Genomic DNA, 14,033 nt, shown 5'->3' on the forward strand with positions numbered 1-14,033 from the left:
ACAAGAATATTTAGCCACAAATACTTAACTTGGTTTTAGGTATGAGTTACAGCAGACTATATACATTATGGTTCAAAAACTGCTTATTTTCTAAGCAGTGATTCAGGATTCAGATTCCTTTTATCTTGTTCTGTCATCTTGCATGGCCTTGCCGAGGCTAGGGAAAAAAAAAAAAAAAAAGAAAGAAAGAAAGAAAGAAAAGGACCTGGCAGTCAGAATCCCAAGAAGTCAGGTTTGGTGTTCTGTGTTCTGATGATTAAGTTTTCAATTTTTAAGTTTCCGTATGTTAATTCTGTCAATTGTGAAATAAATTTTCTTATTGCTCAAGCCTATGTTTTAGCCTCCAGGAGATTAAGGTCATAAAATACGATGATCCCATTATATTTTAGAAAGTCTTTATAAGGTTAAAAAGCTGATTTGTTTAAGCTAGGGTCATATCCTTATAAATAAATTTTCAAGCATTCCAAACATGAGAGGAATGTAAAAGTATATTAGGTTTCTTTTCAGTGCTTTTTCTAAGTATATTTACATCAGTCTTCACCTCCAGTTCTCATGCCATGCCCTGCTTGCTCTGTGTCCTTATGGAATTTATTAGCTAATCAGGCCAGTTTGGAAAGTGCTTCACAGTTCCTCAGATTCTACATCTTGACCTTCTCTAATTAATGTATAACAGCCCTAATTTCCACAATGTCATTGCTTTTCTGAACTGTTCTAAATAAGCACAGGTAACAAAGTGATTCCAAATAGATGTTGTTAATTATTATATTTGTAGTAATCAAGATTGTATCTATCTTGACTTGTAGCTGCATTTAATCTATAACCTCCTATGCCTTAAACTCTAAAATATTAAAGCTCTGAAAGTCCCAAGGAAGTTTTGTTTCCGACAGACTGATCATTTGGCATTCAGAAAATCACAGAGTGAAGAAAAAGTTACTAATCTAACTCTGTGCAGGCCTTACTTACTCGTATTGGTCAATTTTTATGATATGGTAGACATTTGAGTAAGTATTACAATGTATATTAGAAAAAAGCATATTGATTTTTTTGGTAATATTATTTATATGATTCAATTCAAATCAGTTTAGTGGTCTTTGAAAGCTCTGGTGCGTCTCTAGGTTTGGTTCCAGAACACAGCTATATTTTAGTATTTATTTTAATTGGAGAATTTGGGAAATTTTCTCACAGCTAGAGCACAATAGGTCTGTTACTGATAGAAACTTAAGAAGAGTTACTTGTGTATGTTTTGTGTGTGTGCGTGTGTGTGTGTGTGTGTGTGTGTACATACAGGCATACATAATAGTTCTCAAAGATTAAATAAATCTACTCAGTTAAAATTTCCTCTAAATAGAAAATCTGCAGGGCGCCTGGGTGGCTCAGTGGGTTAAAGCCTCTGCTTTCAGCTCAGGTCATGATCCCAGGGTCCTGGGATCGAACCCCGCATCGGGCTCTCTGCTCAGTGGGGAACCTGCTTCCTCCTCTCTCTCTCTCTCTCTCTGCCTGCCTCTCTGCCTACTTGTGATGTCTGTCTGTCAAATAAATAAATAAAATCTTTTAAAAAAAATTTAAAAAAAAAAAATCCGCAGATTTGTCCCAGGATCCCTTCAGGAGTCACTGAGGTTGTATAGATGGGTTAGAATTTGTTTTAATCACACGGAAATGCCTCCGTGATTTTAGGACAGATAATATATGTTTGTAATTTGAAGTTAAATGTGAAAAAGATGCTGGTGACCTTTGATTTAAGTTGTTCTTCCATTGTTAATAAGGAATTTTCAATTACCTACATTTCTTAAAAATGTGGACTCCATTTCAGATTCTACATTATGTTCTTCAAACCTTCAGGCTCATATTATTGCAAAACCAAGTGCAGTAAAAGCAATTTAATTGCCACTGTGTGACTCAAAGAAAGGTCCCAGAATCAAGTTTTGTTGACCTTGTCTGCTTGACTTAGGTAATGTATCTGTCCCTGAACCTGTCCTTGTGCCCAAGGGAATGAATCACTCTGTTTAAATCACACTCTCCAGCCTTGGGTAAGAACATAACTATAGACTCACCCAAACAAGTGTGAGAGCAAGGCACGGGGCTGTGGGTAGATGCTGGACAGAGTTTGATGCACTGTTTAAGAAGAAAGGGGAATATAAGTTAGAAAATTAACAAGGAAATTAACAGGTGTCCAATATAGTTTGTTAGCTTGATTATGGCATATAATATATGATCTTACTCTTCTTATCATTATGGCCTAAATAACAGAGCTACAAAGTAATGAAACATGCTAATAATGGAAAGGATTATGACTTAGACTCCTCCTCCAGTAAATTGCAGCTATAGGTTTAAAAAGGAAAACCATTAATAATCAAAACAATAAAATACCTATGTTATGCTACTTCCAAATAATGAAAATTCCTCCATAAACTACTGAAACATCAAATCTGTGTGTTCTGTAACTTTTCCTAATTAAAGAGAATAATTCTATTCAATATCATAGATATAATGACAACCAGATGTGTGCTTAAAAAAGTGGGGAAACTGTTTTTGTTTTCTTAATACTGTGTCTAAGCCATTGACCATATTCATTTATCTCTGTTGACACATTCCCATTTCCCTACTCCAAATGACTTTGGGTTAGAAAGCAAACATTTTTGCCAGAAAAAAAAATAAAAATAAAATATTCTTTATTCATAAAGTTTAAACTGATGAAAAACTGGGGAATACAACAAATATTCTTTTGCAATTTTTCAATAACATTTATAGCTGGAAGTGCTGCATTATTGACACAAGACAATTGGAAATGAGAAAAGACATTTCAAATGTGCAGTGATATTTTAACAAGAAGTAACAGGAATTTCAAAAAAGAATTTATGATTATAAATATGTCTCTGATATTGTATTTTTAATGCCCATGTTCTTTTTTTAAATTAACATAATGCCCATATTCTAAGTGGATTAAAAATCCTTTATGTGGATATGACCAGTGCCTCCTTATTCGAGGGGAATAAATGGATAAAAAGGGCCAGCAAATAAAACCTGGAATAAAAGCTGTATCTTATACCTTGGGAATTTTGTGGTCAAGTTTAAAAAAAAAAAAAAAAGGTAAACAAATATGAGCAAAGGATGAGTTAGATTAACCACTTTGCCAATTGAAACAGAATTCCCAAGCCAGCACATAAAATCTGTGGCCAAGGAGAGCACAATGTAGATAATCTTTGAGCTATCTTGTGGACAGATGTGACTATTATCCTGGCTGACCTTCAGAGACTCATAGATGGGTCTTACATCTGGTACATGAGTGCACCACTGAGCCAATTTCCTTTAGAAAGTCAGATAGATCGTTGAAATGTCTCTAGGCCGAGGCTCTGTGTGTGGTGTGGGCAGGAATGGGGTGTTGTGGAGGTTGGCACCTGGGACCTGGAACAATGGCATGATTCAGCCCAGAGGCCTGGAACAGTAATGCCTCTTTGCAAATGAATGGCATTTCCCAGCTCATGGTGTTCTGCCTGATTTTCCTGTAAATGTAAATCAGAATTAAGAAGGGAGGGAGAACATGACCTTCTATGCTTACACTTATCTGTAGTATGAGATGCATTTTTCAAGAGAAAAGGGCAAACCTCAAATGATCTGAGGTTTACATTAGTGTGCCAAAGCAGCTTCTTCTGCAAACTCAGACCTCATTCAGATGCAAAACCTCTCTGAAAATCTTCAGAGTGCATGCTCTCTTGCCTCCTCTCTGGGAGTTCCCATTTGGGGTCTTGCCTGGAAATGGCCCAGAACAGATTCCTCTTGCTGTTCCAATACTTGTATTTCTCCACTTCCTATCTGTAAAACCAGAATCCATGGAAACTAATTTGTGAAAAGAGACAAATCAAAATTATAGGCATTATTCAGTGCAAAAACTGCTCTCACGCTTCTATTTTACCCAGGGTTTATCTTTCTAAGAGTTTAGGCCAGGGTATCAGAGAGCAGTTTGTGCCTAATCCTGGCTGTGATGTTTAGTCTGGTATGCTTGCTCAGTCATTTCTCTATGTGAGAAACACTTCATACTCCCGTCTGCTGCATTCAGGCTGGCCAGAGGAAGCCTCCAGCTGCTCTGCAGAGGAAGCCCACCGCCTGCAAACGTGGCCTGCACAGCTTTGGTGCAAACACCACTCAGTAACAGGCCATCGCTCCTGTTGCCCAGGTTAGGAAATGGGTGGATTAGAATTCTTTCCAGCACCTGTTTGCCTATGGCTTTGCTATGGAAATTAAGCCTGGAATTTATTCTAGAAGTCTGGAAACCGAAGTTTAAATCTACTCAATTTTGAAAATGTGCAGAAAATATGAGGGTTTTTTTTTTTTCCTCCTATTTCCCTTTCACTAAAAGGTTTTATTACTTCTGACTAATGGCATTGTTGCCCTCAGGGGAAACGCTATTATGAACCTCTTTGAGACCTGTCAGGAAGCACACTGGAAAAATTTAATGATGGATTACCCAGTGTGCACTGAGGTTCATGTGTTCCCATTTACGTGAAGATGGTATGATGCAGGGTGGAGAGCAGAGATGGTGGGTAGGGGGCAGGGATGGGAGACGTGTTAGAATTGACTTTGGTAAATGAAGAGCAACACATTGAATGATTATCAAGTATAAAAGTATAATTTTCTTAATAATTCTATGAAACAAAGATTTTGGTGTTAGATGAAAATTATATATGTGTGCCATATATATATATATATATATATATATATATATATATATATATAGCGCCACTCTATCAATCATAGTATCTCTAAGCTCAGAATCTCCTTAGGAAACAGAGTCTGAAACAGGTTTTTGCAAAAGGTAGTTTATTTTGGGATGTTTTCAATGTACGGGGTTTAAGAACCTGGAAGAATGAACAGGGATGGAGGGAAGCCAATCCAATGATGCATTATTAAGCTGGCTCATTGCCATGGACAACGAGGGTTTAATCCTGCTAAGATACTACATGATCTAAGTAAAATATGTGCCTTAGAATTGTTCATGCAAAAGCAGGGAGGAAGGAAATGGTGGTGGTTTTCTTTTTTCTCTTTTCTTTTCTTTCCTCCCTGCCCCCCTCGCTAACTCCTGTCCCTTGTTGGTCTGAAGTTACCTTATGGTTTGCTAATGTCTTCTCAATTCTACATTTGTTCATGCATCAGAACAGTTGAATAGAGACCTGAAGACATTCCAGGCAGGGAAGCCTAGAGCGGGGTGTGGGGGGGGGGGGGGCTGAAAGAGGAAAGCATATGCATCACAAGCAATTGATGGACATGGAATAATAAAAGGCCGCCCTAGTTTATCCTAGTGCCTGGAAGAAAAGGATGGGCTGAAGAGAGGTAAGACCGGGCAACAGAGCAGTCTCATTCAGAGTCCCCATAGGAAGCAGATAGCATAGATGGAATATGATAATTTGAAAATGTGCCATTACCTAGAGTCGATATAGGAGGCCCACAGGATGGTAATGAGAACTTAGTAAAAATTGAGGTCTTGCTTCCTGAAAATTACTAAAAAATGAGTGACTCCTGGAACCCAGACAGAGATAAGTAGGATCAGTTTCCTCTAGAGAAGCAGTGACCTTCCCAAAGGGTGGCCAGGAGTAAGCTACTGGACAGGGAGGGAGCCCCAGGAATGGGTAACTCCCTGTGACCCTCAGGTCCTACTGGGATTCCCCATTCACTGAAGCAGAGAACAAAGATGGCAGAGAGACTGGTTGTTATGGTCTCTACATGTCAGCCTTCTGAGGCAGAGAAAGGCTGAGAAGTGAGAAGAATAGACCTAGAAAAGCAAATGGGATATATATCTGGAACAATGATTCAATGGAGATATTTGCCTGCATGACTATTTTTGCATTGATCTTCGTTAATCTTAACCAACTCTGCAAGCTGACAATGGTAAAACTTGGTTTTGAGACTCTAACTGAAAAGTTCTAGAAATTTATTTAACATAAAAATATAATAAAAATTTATGGGGCACCTGGGTGGCTCAGTGGATTAAGCCTCTGCCTTTGGCTCAGGTCATGATCTCAGGGTCCTGGGATCAAGCCCTGCATCGGGCTCCCTGCTGAGCTTCCCCCTGCCTCTCTGCCTACTTGTGATCTCTCCCTCTCTGTCAAATAAATAAATAAAATCTTTAAAAAAATATATAATAAAATTTTTTAAAGATAAAGTTTATACAAAAGACTCAATGTTATTCATAACATATAGCTCAGAAGTAATCACTGTAGTATTGGCACAAGAATGCTTGTTAAATACTATAAACATATGACATCAATGATATAGAATTATTTATTTAGATTAGTAAATATTCTTGAAAATATAATTTGTAATAATCCACTTAATTTGATTATTTTTATTGTTCTTATTTAGGTTAATTCTAATATGCCATTAACTAACTTATTTATTTACTTTATTCAATATTTATTAAGTAAGTAGAAAAAGACAGAAAATGATCTGCCTTCATTGATCTTAGATTTTAGTAAGAGAGACAGATGATAAAGACATAAACTGACACATATTATAAAGATTATGATGAGAGCGAGGGAAAATATTAAAGTGGGGAAAAGAGAAAAAGCAGGGTGGATGTGCTCTTCTGATGAGGGTATTTTTAATCTATGTTGAGAGAGTGATGTACAGGTAACATAGACTTGGGATTCCATGCTAATCATGATATAAGACCACAAATGTATTTTGAATTCAGAAATCATATGTTTTGTCCTGAATTTGTAAAGAATTGCTCTGTTGTTGATGGGAAATAGACAGTAGAAGAGCCCCACAGAAAAGGGAACCAGTTACACAGTTAGTGAATATGACCAGGTAATGGTGTTAGGATGGGTTTTACCTAGAGAAGGGTGGAAGCAGCCGGGAAGAGAGATGTTTCTCATGACAGATATGAGATCCAGGATTTGCTTCTGGATTGGGTGACATGAAAGCCTAGAAGATTCACACTGACATTTATTGATATAAGGAACTTTTATAAACATGTGCATGCATAATTGGGGAAGAGGAGGTCAATTTTAGGTACTTGATGCTTGAAATGCCAATGAGATATCCAAGAAAGGATGAGTACAAGTTAATGAATTTATTAGCGCTCTCAAAGGGGACTGGGGAATTACAGTACAGAAAATCCAAACCATTTTCTCACCTATGGAACTGCAAACTTCATAAAATTTTGCCACTTTAGTAAGAAACTGCTTATATTCTGTCATTTCAATGCCCTTGTCTTTGATCTCTGATGAACCTGCAATTTTCACTTTTTTGAGCCACATTTTTTTGTTCTGTAAATTGTCCAATCATTCACTTATCTATTATCTACTAGGATTTTATTATAGGTTATTAACCCTTACCCTGCATGTCATATTTGTATGAACATCTTTTAGGTAAATATTATTTATTTTTCAATTTTTTTTTTTTTTTAGATTTTATTTTATTTTATTTGACAGATAGAGATCACAAGTAGGCAGAGAGGCAGGCAGAGAGAGAGAGAGGAGGAAGCAGGCTCCCTGCCGAGCAGAGAGCCCAATGCGGGGCTCGATCCCAGGACCCTGGGACCATGACCAGAGCTGAAGGCAGAGGCTTTAATCCACTGAGCCACCCAGGCTCCCCTTTATTTTTCAACTTTATGATGCTTTGAGGAATGCTTACTTTTCAATATGCATAAAGCCAATTTTATAATTGTGATTTGTTTCCATTGCTTTTAAGTTTAGAAAGTTCTCTCACTTCCACACTCTCCTGCATTGTTGCAGTTTTATTTATTACACATAATTATTTTGCCTATTGAATTAGATGTAATGAACCATTTAATATATTAATTAATTAATTTACAAATAGTTACTCAGTGATTCATGATCTTTGTAAGGGCAATATTGTCAAATCCTTACAAAATAGTAAAATTATTTTCCCTTCTTTGGTATAAGCAGCAATGCAGAATTCTCAGCTTGAAGATTCTGCTATACAGGCAGGTGAATAGATCAGTCAGGAGGCTTATAGTTACCAGTCAGTAGATTTGGAAATTTTGGCAATGAACCCAGTATAATTTGTGCCTAAACTATAGTTATGAATACTATATTATATGGGCTCATGGAGGTTAGCCCATTGTTTGACTCCACTTGAGATTCTGTGAATTAGGGTCAGTACCACATTGTTCTGCAGGAACTAGTACAATGCTTTGCAGCTCAGACTGTTGAGCTGGAGCCTGACATGTCGCCTGACTCTGGCTAGTGTCCTCTGCTCACTCTGAGGGGCTGCCACATTCTTATAATTATTCCCCTAATTACTGATGAAAATCCAGCTTTCAAGCAGCTGACACATGGCTTTTACCTTCAGCTTATCTCTCCTTTTTGTTGCCCTAATTTCCATTCTACACAAAATTATTTCTCTGTTTTGTCTTACTTTGTTAGATTCATGTTCCCTTCATCAATAGAAATAGAACAATCCTTCAAAATACACTAAACAATTGAGCTTGCCAATTGACAAAGAAGGTCATTGGTGATAATCCAAAAAAGCATGTAACTCAAGTAATAGCAATGTTTGGCAGGGTGGTGTTGTATGTGTGCATGTGCACATGAAGGTGTGTGAGTATAATAAAAAGTGTTCTCTACTAGCATAAATCCACATTTCAAAAATTTTACTGAGACTTACCACTTTCTGTGAAAGTGTGACACAGGTAAAATGGAAATACTATAGCACAGACCAGCTGAGAAGGATATGTAGCAGGTCCTCGTTTTATACTGAAGGAAAAAGCAGTATCACTCTTCAGATTTGTACAAGAACTCTCTAAGGGGAGCTGAGAAAGTACACCGGCTCTTTCTGAGCTAATGACTGTTTGCTTTATAGCAGGTCTCAAGTAAAGAACAGAAGTATCTTGGGGTCAAAAATCATCGAGCTCTGAGAAATGAAAGATGACACATTGTCAAATGCAAAGAATAATAATAATGTTGGAGTTTGGCTGCTAAACTAGACTACTATATAATGTCCAATTTCTGAATTAAATAAAAATAGGCAAGGAGTAAGACATACAGATGTCAAAATATCAACTTCATGTCTATGATAAAAATGGAATTCCTAAACTTGAACCTCAGATTATCCACCCAATACTACATATCCCTGGACAGCCACAAACAGGCTCCACAACATCTAAAACAGTGCCACGCACACAGTAGGTGCTGAATAAGTACTGAGTGAATGGTAGTAAGTGGAGCAGGACAGAAATCTTCTGTGGGGAACAAGGCTCAAGAGCAAGAAGAATCTAAGTATATCAGATACCCACATTTAAATATTACCAATAATAAATAGGAAAAAATTCTCCCAACTTCACAAATATTAAACTATTTATAGTATAATAAATATACACTACATTTTTTGTTTGTTTGGTGACATGAGCTCTTCTTAAATAGATTATCTTTCTATATAAAATACTAAGAAAATTCCTGATTAAGAATTTGGAACTCAAACTGAAAACCTGAGGAGCCTGCTTATGATTAAAATTAGATTGCCTGAAACAATGAAAAGGATTTTCAGTACGCTATTGTAAAACAAAGTATGGTTGTAGACACAAGAGTTGGCACAATTCTATAAAATATGTAATCTGGGGGTGCCTGGGTGGCTCAGTGGGTTAAAGCCTCTGCTTTCAGCTCAGGTCATGATCCCAGGGTCCTGGGAGAGAGCCCTGCATTGGGCTCTCTGCTCAGTGGGGAGCCTGCTTCCTCCTCTCTCTCTCTCTCTGCCTGCCTCTCCACCTATTTGTGATCTCTCTCTCTCCGTGTCAAAGAAGTAAATAAAATCATATATATATATATATATATATATATATATAATCTGTTATTAAAATCCCCAAGACTTTGAAAGTGGAATTGTCTCTATAGAAGTCAATAAATGTGGTGCCCATTTGACCAAGAACAAATTTGAGAAAACATATAGGGATAAAGCAGCTGAAAAAGCAAATCCATGAAGAAGTAACTTATCAGAAATGCTCTGGAATTATGCAGTGGTATCTGCATTCTCTAGTTAATGAAATAGTGAGTTTGAACCATTTTCACTGAAATTTCAAGAGTAAAGGGAGTTTCCAGATGATATCTGTGTTATCAGTGCTTGTTATCTTTTAACTCATTTGAATCCATTAGTGACCCTGTAATTTAAATAGTATTTCTTTTTTACAAATGAGAAGGCTAAAATTAATGACTAAGAATCTTATGGGGACATATGGGATTATGAGAGAAAATTGCAAAATGTGTAACATGTGTAACTGATTTCAAGGCTTGTCCCCTTTACTACTGTACTTCATAGCTTCAAATAACTAAATGGAAGTTTAAAAAGAAGAAGTTGAAATCAAGCATATAAAACAACAACAAACCTTCATAGCATGATCCAATGGACAATATTAGGTGAAAAACTGCTTTGCATTCATGTGACTTTCTTATAATTCCAAGTGAAATGTACCCCATGGTCCCCTGCATGCCTTACGTGCAACTAATGAGTGATCTGACACCCTGAGTGCATCATTGTCCTACCTGACATCTATAGCTAAGCCAACATGGACATGAACATGAACATGTTTGTTTGCCTTGTTTCTTTGCTAACCCATAGAATTATGTGTGTGTGTATGAGAGAATGCTTATTTTAATTCTACTTTTATTAAATAGTTGTGCAAAGCTAAGGTGTTTATGTTATTTTTGTTCATTGATCTTAAAAAGAACAACATAAAAAGAAGAAAACAGGATTTATAGAGCAAACCAAGTTTACAGAGTTCAAATATCACCTGAGTAAGAATTTTAAAAAGCAAACCGTAACCTCCATAACTGTGACAAGCTCATCCCCACTTTTTGAAGTCATGAAACTGAAGCTCTGCTTTTTATTTTCTCCTTATGTTTTCCTCCAGTCTGGTCCTTTTGAAGCACATTTCTACATCTTGAGAAGAATCATTTACCATACTTTCTAAGAAATCATTTAAAAAAAAAATTCCTAGAATAGCAAGGCACATTCTATTTCAAAGATGGTGACTATCTAACCAAAACAAAGAGCATTCCTGTTTCTGTAGCCCAAATCTAACACTCTTGTAGAAGCTTATCATTCAAGAAGGAAACTGTAACAGAATGTCTCAGAGAATATAAACATCCTTCTTGATTTATGAGATGTATAAGATATTTGTCTCAATCGCTCAGAATACTGGAGTGTTTTGTTGTATCTTCCTGAAAAAACAAATCTCTGCTGTGGTTAAAATATTAACACTTGAGCCAAATCAAAATACTTATTATTTCTCTGTATAATTATGAAATCCCCCACCCTCTCCCCCACCAACCCCTACTTTATACATCATGCATTTCTACCTAATTGACTTGTAATGCTTTGCAATTTCATGAACTCAGATGATAATCTTTCATTCTTTTTTCAACTTATGTAACTTTATATTTTTACTGAAAATAAAGGCAGTTTAAAAATGAGGACTTTGATGTAGGGTTTAAAGGAAAATAAAAAGATTCTCAGAACCTTAATCATTTTTTCATGCTCCTTAAAGAAAACAAATAATACTGCCTTTCCCATTGTGAGAAAAAAAATTTGGAAGATTAAAAAAAAAAAAAGAATATAGTGAGGAAAAAGGATAGAAGGAGAGGGAAGAGAAGGGAAGAGAAAGGAAAAGAACCATAACATAAATCCCCTCCATGTTTAATATTTGGCATAAGAGCAGACTTTAAAATACATGTAGAAATTAATTCTTTGATTCTTAAGTATAGGCATATTAAGGCACACACTAAAGAGTAGGATTGTTGTGGTTTTTCTATTGATATTTATCAACTAGTTGACATGGGGCAGATGACCTAAGTTTCTGAACCCTTATTTATTAATCCATAATATGAGTAAATTAATAGTATTTTTCTAATTTTGTAGTGATTTATGGCTGTTTTTGGCATCCTGAAAATATATGGCACATGGTAGTTCTGTGGTAACCATCTGTGGAATTAATAAAATAAGGGCATGTAGTTCAAAAACTGACACAAAGTAGACTTGCCCTAAGTTATAGGTATTTTTGGCATTGCTTTGATTCTGTGTTTCTACCAGTGGATGAGTCCTGAGGCTACCTGTATTTCATTGTCTGCTTTATTGCACTTCTAGGTAGGATAGTCACTGGTTTAGGGAACATTTTAAAGGTAGAGGAAAGATCCATATTGCCTTAACCCCCATCTCAAATTCTTCAAATTTGAAAGGCCACATGATTCATCTACTAGGATTAGTGTATTCATGTGTTAATTGAAGGTATTGGACAAAACCTGAATAACAATGTTGGGTAGAAATGCTTTCCTGAGGCCAAATGTAGATGCCTGGGTGGCTCAGTTGGTTAAGCGGCTGCCTTCGGCTCAGGTCATGATCCCAGCGTCCTGGGTCGAGTCCCACATTGGGCTCCTTGCTCGGCAGGGAGCCTGCTTCTCCCTCTGCCTCTGCCTGCCTCTCTGTCTGCCTGTGCTCGCTCACTCTCTCTCCCTCTGTCTCTGACAAATAAATAAGTAAAATCTTAAAAAAAAAAAAAATCATGCCTTTGGTTCTCCCTTGACCAAAGCTGTTAGAGAGCTGAAATCAAGGCTGGGTTGAATAGCTGAAGAGGAAAGATGGAAATCAATGGGGAATCTACAGCAAGGAGACACATTCTGGAACTGAGAGCTGCTGTGTGGAATGGCTTGAATGAATTTGTTCTATCTATCCAAAGCTGTGGATTCAGTGGGAAGAGATGTAGTGATGGGCTAGGTCAGGAAGTATATTTACTTTTCAGTCTTCTTTTGTCCAGGATGAGGTTGGAGACATGTCCATAACTTATAAGAAAGCAAGCAGAAGACACTGGGAAACATCTGCAGACTTGTTTTATCTGAATCTGTCTGGGGAGTAAAACCATCATCCCAAATCATGGAAGCATATCATGCACACCATATACACCTAGAAATTATGTAAATTATGATAGAATAACAGCATTCATGGAAATAGTAATAGCTCGTATAAGCCCCTTCCTTCCCATTAAAAATATTTATCATCTAGGGATGTAAGTGACATTGGCAATTGCTCTTAATGGAACACTATGGTAGTCCAAATTATGCTGTAGTATAACTAGCCTGCCACCAAATATAGCTCGTTCTCCCCTCCCTCTCCCTCTCCCCTTCCTTCCTCCCTCCCTTCTTTCTCCCCCCTTTCTTCCTCCCTCCCTTCCTTTCTTTTCTCCTTCCTTCCTTCTTTCCTTCTTTCCATCCTGTCCTCCTTTCTTTCTTTTCCTTTCTTCATGTCTTCTTCCCTTCTCCCCTCCTCTGTCTCTTTCTCTATCCCCACTCCTTTCTATTTCTCCTCTGTTCCTCCTTCATCTCCTTCTTTTTCAGTAAAATAACTTTTTTCTGACATTGTGGTTAGCTTGCTTACATTTTGGGGATCTGAAGACAAAATGCCAAACTGCGCAGATGCTCAGAAGAGAGATTATTTTTCCCCTACATTTCTGAGTGGAACTGATGCATCAGGAAATATGAAAACCCCTAAAATCACTCAAGTTTTCCTGGCAGACATTGAGCTCATAACCCTCTAAGAACTATGAGAATCCTAGGGCAATGTTCCTGATAGGGGAAATCAGAGATTAAATAAAGTCAGATTCATGCACAGTTCTATTGCATTCTTTCAGAGATCTTTGCTTTTAAATCTAGAGACAGACAGGATATTGTTGATTTAGATATTATGGGAAGGTCACATGTTAAAAGTCTTTCTCCCACACATTAAAAAACCCACAAGAAAATATCTTGTTGAAGTTCAATTCCCAATACCTCAGAAAGTCCTATCTTCTTACTGCTTCAATCCCTTGGAACATTCTTACTATCCCAATAGCCACCAACAGCTGCTTAGGATGGAATTGACTAAATTCTCAGACAGCTGTCGGGGTTAGTTTTCAACCACAAAGAATTGTAAGTTGAAAAGTTCACAGCAAAGTTCTTCCCATTCTCAAAGAGGGAGACCATTATTCTTAATGATAACCATATAAAGGAGACATCACTGAGTAAGAAAAAAAATCATGTTTGAAAGTGGTAAAA

The sequence above is a fragment of the Enhydra lutris genome, unplaced genomic scaffold, assembly GCF_002288905.1.
Source record: "Enhydra lutris kenyoni isolate GAN:26980312 unplaced genomic scaffold, ASM228890v2 scaffoldscaffold20, whole genome shotgun sequence".
NCBI classification, from domain to species: domain Eukaryota; kingdom Metazoa; phylum Chordata; class Mammalia; order Carnivora; family Mustelidae; genus Enhydra; species Enhydra lutris.